At 39.3% G+C, this 9,600-nt stretch overlaps 1 long non-coding RNA gene across 1 annotated transcript; it reads right to left on the bottom strand.

Annotated features, from left to right (window-relative positions):
• Window positions 1–9,041, bottom strand: LOC137170699 (uncharacterized). The gene is made up of 3 exons (XR_010924660.1): window positions 7,836–9,041; window positions 548–745; window positions 1–358 (listed from the first exon to the last, which is right to left on the bottom strand). It is a non-coding gene; the product is annotated as an uncharacterized lncRNA (long non-coding RNA).
• Window positions 9,042–9,600: the final 559 nt, after the last annotated feature.

The raw sequence follows: 9,600 nt of genomic DNA, 5'->3' as shown, positions 1-9,600 counted from the left end.
ATTCACATTTTCAATCTGTGCATATAAATCCTGAGTGGAAAATCTGAAAATTAGGAAAAAAATCTCAAAATATCGCAAAAAAGAAAAAAAAAAAAAAACGTTGTTAAAGTTGTTGATAAAAATCAAATGTAAACAGACTGAGTGAATAAACGATGACGTCATGAATCATGTGACACTGAGGAGCTGAAGACATCAGATCTGTGTGGAGCGATGATGATGATGAGGAGGAGGAGGCTGTAACCTTCCTCACATCAACACATCAAACGTCATATTTCCATCATGTTTTCCATCGATTGAGCTTCGACTGTTTTAATGACGTCATCTGGTTGTTTCTTCTTCTTCTGCGACTGTTTATCTGCTGATATTCACACAACAACATTTGTCTTTTGATAATTTTATGGACATTCAGTCAAACTAATGAGAAAAGCTTTTTGAACCTCTTACAGCTGCTTTATTAATCATGAATATATGAATCTATATGAATCTATATGTAGTGTGTCATGTGATGCAGTCAGTGTGTTGTCGTCAGTGTTTCCTCTGCACTAACCTGTCTGACATCACAACAACTTTCAAAAGAAAATTACATCGCTTTTGATTTTATTCCAAGTTCATATTTTGGCGAGTCCATGTTGAATGTCATCCATCACCGCGTGCACTTTCTGATCATCGCCTCCGCCGGGACGAGCTTCATCTCTCCTCTATCCACCAACCAGAGCAGCGTCTCCAATTTTCATTCTCAGCAGCTCTGTAGTAAAAAAAATAAAATAATAAAATAAATAAAAAGCTCAGTTCAGCGGAGCAGCACGCGCTCTGCAACTTCTCTGCAAAATGAATACTTTTTAATTTCTCTGCCTGGGATGGCCCCGGGCCCCCGGACAATGTTGATGGATGATGTTTTAATGCTGCTGAATGTTATTTTTACTGAACAGGGAAAACTATAAATTTTTACTTCATTGGCAATGATTGCGCCCTATGCATAAAAGCGCGGCGGCGGCGGCTGCGCGCTGCCCATGAATAATCGCCTCTCGCAGCAGATGTTACTTTGCAGAAACCAATTCCTCGGATAAGATTTGCAGAAGATTAATTGTCTACAGCTGTTTCATGGCCCGCTGCAATCTTAATACATTTATGATAAGTTTAAAAGCTCGCTGGAGGCAGCGGAGCCTCCCGTGTGTGAGGCTGCTGAGAGAGAAAAAGGGGAGATGCTTTATTCTTACATCTGGATTCATATCCTCTGTCAGATTCATCATTAGCCTTTATACAAGACGACTAAGAGGCCGGCCGTCATTACCGCACGAGGTGCAACAGTGTCTCCCTCCTCTTCCTTTATCCTCTCTTCATGCCCATATTTTCATTTCTCTCGTTTTTGACTGACTGAATTATTCAGATTTGTGCAAATGAGTTGTTTTCATTTTTCTCCGCTGGAAGTGGAAATTGAAAGTGACCTAGCGTGACCCCCATCTATTACTCAAGCTAAATTGCAGTGAATGTGCAGTCTGGATCATTCTAAGCATGCAGCGGGGAGCTTTGTTAACCCTGCAGACACGCAGCAGCAGCATCTGTACCGCTGTTATGACCCACACAACTCCTGGCTTTTATAAAGACCCATTTAAATATTCTCCACAGAACAAAAGCAATCATGTTCTGAGCGTGGAGCCGGGTCGGGGGGGGGTCAGGGGCCCCCGGCGCTCAACAGGCCAGTTGTTTAAGGTGAGTTTTTTTTTGAAGAACCCATTTTGGCGCTTAAAAGTTCCTGACACCGACGGAGAAGACATGAACCCTCAGAGGTTTTCATTTGCTGAGCATTTAACCCTCCTCCTCCTCCTCCTCTTCCTCCTCCTCTTCCTCGCTCATTGTGTGTCTTTTTCATCGCGGCTCAGATCATTTAACGCCGCAGAGGAGCGACGCGTCCACATCCATTATTTATACCTGAATCATCTCTGTGATTGAAAGAATCAGAGGAAACCTGCAGCCGTCTGAGCTGAGATATCTTGTTGGAGGATGAGTTGCAGATTAGTCTATTAATCGATTAGTCGATCGACAGAAAAGTCATCTGCGACCGTTTTGTCGTTTTTCAAGCAAAAATACCAAACATACATTGATACCAGCCTCCTAAATGTGAGGATTTGCTGCTTTTTCTCTATTTTACGTCACTGTAAACTGAATAATTGGAGGTTTTGGACTGTTGGTCGGACAAAACAAGACGTTTAAAGATGACACGGTGATGACGACATTTCACAGACAAAATTATTAATCAAGAAAATAAAGATGAATGATCTTTATTGCAGCTTTAATCAGTTGTATTTAACTCAACCTGACTGATCTGATCCTCAGCAAACATGACGATACTCAGAACCAGTTCATGTTGTTTATTTAGTTTATGGAGGATGTTTCAATGATAATTATATTTATTGATGTAGTTCAATTTCAAAACTGAACAGAATATAAACACACATGTAAAAACAGTCTGACGGCTTTAGAATCACTTGAAATGTCCATTAAAAGTGATTTGATACAATTTTTTTCACCACATTTTCCGGTTATAAACTGTCAGTATTTTACATTTAATGTTATTTCATTTAACATTTGTTGAAATTATGATATTTCTGTATGATATTTTTTAGACATTTTTGATCAAGGTTGTGTTCACATTGAAGTGAACAGGAAGTGAAATATTGTACTTCCTGCTCTGCTACATTTATCCGCTCCATCCTCACAAGAAAAACAACGGTATGGGTCTAAAATTCAGCCGGCGGAAACGACCGTTAGTTACGTTTACGCCACCTAGTGGTCGTAATAATTAGATTAAAGATGGCGTCAGTATGAGGTGATTTGATAAGATGATTTTTGTTATGAGGAGGCGTTGGGTGGACGACCAGCGTACGCTTCCTGTTTCCAACCGCGAGCGTCATGTTTCCATGTCGGGACTTTTTTTTAAAAACCGTAACATCGGGATGTTTACTGTTGCCATAACGACGAACGTTGTGTTTCAACGGATCATTTCAACCTAAACCAGACCTGAACCGCAGCGTCGACACGTCAGAAAACATCATTATTGTTTAACAGTGATGAAAGCCGGCAGCGTTAATACGACCACTAGATGGCGTAAACGTAACTATCAGTCGTTATTCTATGAGGACGTGTTGAGTTAGAAGCTAATTCTCACATCTACATTTATTTGTAAAAATCAGTTTATTAAACAAGCATCAGTATATATGAAACTACCAACAATGAGCTTAGCAACGTTAAAATGCTGCTTACATGAATCAATATGAATTAACATTCCTATAATAAACAGTTTATATGATAAATTGAGCCATTTTGCATCATCAGTACTTTTACTGTAGATACCTTTAAGAAGATTTTGCTGCTAATTCTTCTGAACTTTTACTTAAGTATAAATATAAATATAAATATAAATATAAATGCAGGACATATTTTTCCTTCCACTGCTGACCAAAACACAGATGAGCCGCTTCATTAAAAACAAAATGTTGCACTTTTACTGTAAACTGACATTGAAATTGTAGAGACTCGTGATTAAGTAAAAAGCTGCTGTAAGAAGAAAAAAAGAAGAAGAAATGCATAAAAATAACTTCCCATTGTTTATTTGTGTGTTTCTATTGCATTCAACATGTTTCATGATGTGTTTGTGTCACTTTTTTACTGCAAAATGAAGCAAAAACAGAAAAACATCTTCTCACTGTCAACTATCCTGTAATAAAAAGGTCACTAGTTTGGATTATAAAGACGTATTACGAGTGAAATTGATGCAGACCTCACAGTGAGAAGTCGACATTTTAAAGAGATTGTATCATCAATATCCCGATCACACACACACACACACACACACACACACACACACACACAGAGCTGTGTGTGTAGGCTGACAGGAAGTGGCCATAAATAATCCCCGCTAACCGCCATCAGCACGGCCTCCACCTCTTTCCTGCAACACCTCAGACATTGAACATGACATAATACGCTGTAATAAAACAAAACCTTCACTTCATAAATTTGCATGATTTATATGGAGGGTATGGATGGAACGAGTTTAGCATCATAAATATGCAAAAAAAACATGAAAGCATCTCCGCCGCATAATTTTAATTTATCCTCATGTGATGCTGGGATTTAATTACTAATTGGTTTCTCAGCTCTCCGCTCATTAAGAAATTTGTGTTAATGAACTGAGCGTCTACCTTTTTATTCTGTTTTTTAATTCAGAGCGCTTACAAATAGGTTGAAGGAGCGTGGTGCATTTAACGCCCGTTTTATTTCTCCTTTAAGCTTTATTTAAAGACGCGGGTTCAACGCGACCACCTGGCAGCAGCAGCAGCAGCAGCAGAGCGGCTGTAAGCGTCCCATCACATCATCATTCCACTCCGCCGCCTCCTCGTTCTCCTCGCACACCTTCCCGGCTTTGTACAAACAGATACCTGTCACGTATGAGGAATAGCATCGCTCCTTAACAAATGCCTCATTCTCAGAGGATTATTTACTTTTAATGGGCGGGGGGGTGATGAGAAAAGCACTTAATATGTGCTCACACGAGGTGTGATGTATGGGGTCATGGTAACACCGGTGGCACCGCCCCGGGCTGCTGGTCTGAAATAAATCTATCAGAGGCTGCAGAGCTCTGCTGCGGAGGTTTACTACAGTACGTTAGAGCACAAATGTGCTCGATTAGATAGTTGACGTCTCAGAGGACTTTATGGTTTTACGTCTTTTATCATTTAGAGGCCTCATGTGCAGCCGTGTTCCAGAAGTGAAGGGACACAATGAAATCAGAGGTCATAATCGATATTTTTCACAACCCTACTGACAGTGTGTGATGTGTTTGGCTCGTAGTGATGAACCTACAGAGACTCTGCAGCTTTATAGTTGAGTTTCAGCTCATTGTTTATCTGTCTGGCTGCAACTTTTACTGTTCTGCTTCACTCTCAGCGTCTCTCGCGGCGTCGTTTCAGGTCGCAGCAGGCAGCTGTTTCCAGAGAAAGAACACCACTAGACACAGTTAGCTGTCGACTAGCCGGTGACCCAATCTGGTCTCAAACTGTTTTCCTTAGCAAACACCTGCCGTTTCCTTCTGTTCTGGTAATTAAGATAAAACGAGTAAAACAAGGTTCTCGCAGCTTTAGGGTTCCTCTTGTTGGGGCTGTTCAGCAGCTAAAGAGCCAGATATTTCCCTCAGGAGTTGGTAGAGAGTAAAAACAGCTAAAATAGAGTGAATATTGGACAGAAACACGACTCCACATGAATGATAATGTTGCTCCGTAACTGCTGGATGTGGAAACAAGCTTCAACATATCAACTTAAAGATGATGATGATGTCAGAGTTGTGTTTGTTCCTAGTGGACAAAACATCAGTTAATGAAGAAGAGCTGAAGTGATTAGTTCATTCATCGATTTGTTGATCTACAGAAAATTAATCATCAACTCTATTGATGATGGATTCATTGTTTATCAGGAAATTCACTGTTTCCTGCTTCTCAAATGTGAATATTTGCTGAAATCTTTGTCGTCTGATATTATTATTGATGGTTATCTTGTTTATAGAAATTATTATCATCTTGTTGTTCACACAAGATAACAAATATATGACTGTTTAGGATTTCAGGGACTTTGCAAAATAACAGATATTAGCTTGATACTGTGAGTAATATGAGATGATTTGCTTCAACAGTAGAGTCTTGTGTGTGATTGGTTAAAGGTTTAATGTTCAGTTTATATTTGAGGCTTTAAACTGGATTTCAGACGGTGAGTTTTCGGCGCTGTAGATGACGTCGCTGCTCGTTTGACAGCTTCGGTGGATGAAATATGTCGCCTCTTTTGGCGCAGCACCTCCCTGACAAGACGTATATGGAGGAGGCCATGAGGATTTAAATGGTGCCATTTATTTGCCATTTGGTGTTATTAATATTCATGATCAATCATCAGCAACGAGGCACCAAAGAGCCACTAGTTCTATGTTTTATGATGGTTATTAATGACGACCTAAGCGCTTACTTCTTCCACTCATACAGCTCTGAACTCTTAATGATCAAAAGTATTAATTCCCACAGTATTCCATTATTAATATCCTAGATGGAGATAAAAAGTAATATTAATGTAAGGCCAACATAAAGACAGAGTCATTATTTAAGTCCTGTCATCGTTTGTCTTATTTAAATACAGCAGTGATAAGGTTTTATTTTAATTTAAATAAAGACATTAATTTCTTTAATGCTGAGTAATCAAAGCAATATTTTGCAGTTTAACTGAAAATCTTGTTAAATTGACCATAAATCTTTTTTTTTTAGGAATTAGTGGTTATGGATCATCTTTGATTACAGTCAGATTATCTGCAGCTCAGTGAATAAAGAGCTGATGCTCAGATTTCCTTTAATGTCTTTAAAACATGTTGCATGAAGTTACATTTATTACATTTTATTTACTTACATGAGAAAACGTCTGTCTGTCTCTGAATGAAGTAAAAAAGATTCTCCACTATTTTAGAAGCATTTTTTTTCTTACTTTGTGCAGCAGATACAGAGCTGATAGTAACAATCATATAAAAGTTTCTTATATGATTTAAAAACTGTGATTACTAGAAAAACATTCCAGCTGAATGAAGAGTTTAAAGTTTATTAGAGAGACGACGTTTCATCATCAGAGTCAAATCACCTGAAACCAAAAACATCAATAACTGAACATAAAAAACATTCTTACAACGAGAGAAACTATATATGAAAACATACAAACACATTAAAAAACTATTATAAAAAGACCTCAAAGTACAGAACGATGATATTTTTATCTTGTTTGTACAAATCTTTATTTAAACTATAATAACTCACACAACTTATTATCTAGTTCACATTAATTATTATCATCATGTTTGTATAAGATCCATCACTGGATGATGCAAAATAACATATTAGCTTGATATTGTTGTTTTGTTTTATTGATTTTTTTTTGGTATGAATTGTTTTAAGTTCAGGAAGATATGAGGCTGTTATTATCTGTTTATTTCATATATGTATATATATATATCTATATATATTTATCTCTCCTATATGAACCCTGTTGTTGGAATTCATCATCTGTTTAAAATAAAATCTTCTCATTTTTCTATGTGTAATCTCTGGATGTTGACGTTCTGTATGTTGTTGGTCTTTTTTATCATTTCTTGATGTTATAATTGTCTTGTGAGTTTCTGATTTCACTGACTGGTTGTCAGAAAATCGTGTTTCATGTTGTGACTTTGACGCCTTGAACCTGAACCTTGTATCAGTGACGCTCACCTGTCCAGCAGGTGAACATCAGACACTCAGGATGAAGCTGAATAAAGAGTCTTTATATACGTGCGGGTGTCTCTTCCAGCTCTTCCTGCCGCCGTGTTGTGAGGTTGCAGTAAACAGCGTTTCATCAGATGAAGGCGGCAGCACTTGTTGACGGGGGGGTGGAGGGAGGGTAGGAGGGGGCGAGGGACGGGGGGGTGAATCACTAGATTATGCGGCGGGGGCCGTGCACTTGGAAAATGAGAAGAGAGGCCTCAGCCAACACACACGCCCAGCTGCCTTCCGATCATCCTTTTAATAACCTGTAATATTGTGGCGGGAGGTTTCTGCCAGGCTGGATCTGATTGATGGGCTCTCCGATGAGACATTACAAGAGCAAGGTAGATTGACCAAACAACTAAACATACAAATTATTAAAAAAGGAGGGGTTACCCTCTGGACCCCGGGAGGAAAGTGAATAACCTTTAGTTAAGATGATACCATTTTCCAAGTGCAATTTATAGTCTATTGACTGGAGAAACTGTCTTTTCAGATATGCGGAAATTGTCTTACATTGCAGATGAGATCTGTCGCTTGACACCGGATTTGGGGGCCAGGGCGACAGCAAATATCACATTAGCTGCCCGGGAGCTGGAGAGATGATATCAGACTGTGTCTCAGCTCTGGACAAACACAAGCACATATCATCCCATCTCTCAAACACAACCTCATCCACCTCGACACACACACACACACACACACACACACACACACACATACATCACTCCTGGATCACTCGCACTCATGTCCACGTCGGATTATTCTGCAGCTCCTGACGTGCTGAACGTTGCTGCGGCTCACGGTGTCGACGCAGGAAGGAGTGAGTTGTTTCTGTAAGTGTGTCTGACTTTCATTCAGGAGGTCAGAGGTCACACACCTGCAATTAATGTTCACATTTTTATTAACCATAAGTACGACCTTCCCCTAAACTAAACCATTAAAGTTTTAGTTACATAAGACAGACGATACCTGCAATAACCACATGTTGATATCTTGTTCACACAAACAAGATCCATATCTCTGAACATAAGTTATTATCTTGTGCACTAAAGTTAATATCTTCTTACACAAATTATTTTCTTGTTCACATAAATTATTATCATCTTTATGACTTTATCGCACAAATCAGTATCTTGTTCACACAAGATATGAATCTTGTTCGCACACGTTAGCATGTTGATCAAACAAATGATCTTGTTCTTGCAAGATATGGATCTATTTTGCACACGTTAATATCTGGTTTGCGCACGTAAATATCTGGTTTGCGCACGTTAATATCTTATTTGCACACGTTAGTATATTGTTAACACAAGTTACTGTCTTGTTTGCACATTTTAATATTTTGTTCACACAAATGATCTTGTTCTTGCAAGATATGGATCTATTTTGCACACATTAATATCTTGTTTGCACAAATTAATCTTGTTCGCGTATGTCATTATCTCATTTGCATGTTATTATTTTGTTGACATAATTTAATATCTTGTGCAGTAACAGCAGGGTCACTCCTGTAAACGACAAAGTCTGTGACTGAGTGACTAATGTTGCCACTTCCTGTATCCGTCATTTCAAATTAAAAGCCCTCGAGTGTTTCATACGTGGTCCGGCCGTATACGAGGTTTTGACCTCGACTTGTTAAATGTTGGCATTGGATGTATTTCTGGGTAGGATTGTCAAATATTGATGTTCTTGTCTGACTCTAGGGTTGCACACACACACACACACGCACACACACACACCACACACACACGCACACACACACACACACACACTTCTTCACAGCCAGACAATCCTGCTGATTAGAAGAAGAAATCCGGCTGTTTGTAAGAGAGTTTACACTCAAGTGGCGTTTCTCATTACCTCTCAGTGTGGGATGTTTTGACAGGGAGGGATCCTTCACTTGCCACTCAAGTCTATCAATGTCAGCAGCAGGGCTCAGCCACACACCCATATATTTGGATTAAACAGTCAGAGTCATTACAGCGAATGTTATTGACCTTTTAAGATACAACTTTAATAGCTTTTCTCTTCCCTCTCCGTCTGTCTCCGTGTGAAACACGAGAGGCTGCCGTGCTGATGAAGTCCCCCTCAGGGTTTGCCTGGAATTGGAATCAAATACTTTAGATCCCCTCTTCCTCGAAGGTAATGCCGCAGGCTTTGTGGCAGAGAAAGGAGAAATTAAAGGAAAAGCACACAATGAGAATGAGGAGCAGGCGATCAGGATTACGAGACAGGACACTCATTTTCCAGTGGCCAGCCAAGCTAGACGAAGCCTGAG

The sequence above is a fragment of the Thunnus thynnus genome, chromosome 19 (genome assembly GCF_963924715.1).
Source record: "Thunnus thynnus chromosome 19, fThuThy2.1, whole genome shotgun sequence".
NCBI classification, from domain to species: Eukaryota; Metazoa; Chordata; class Actinopteri; order Scombriformes; family Scombridae; genus Thunnus; species Thunnus thynnus.
The sequence above is the reverse complement of the archived record's forward strand: the minus strand, read 5'-3'. Positions and strand labels throughout refer to the sequence as shown.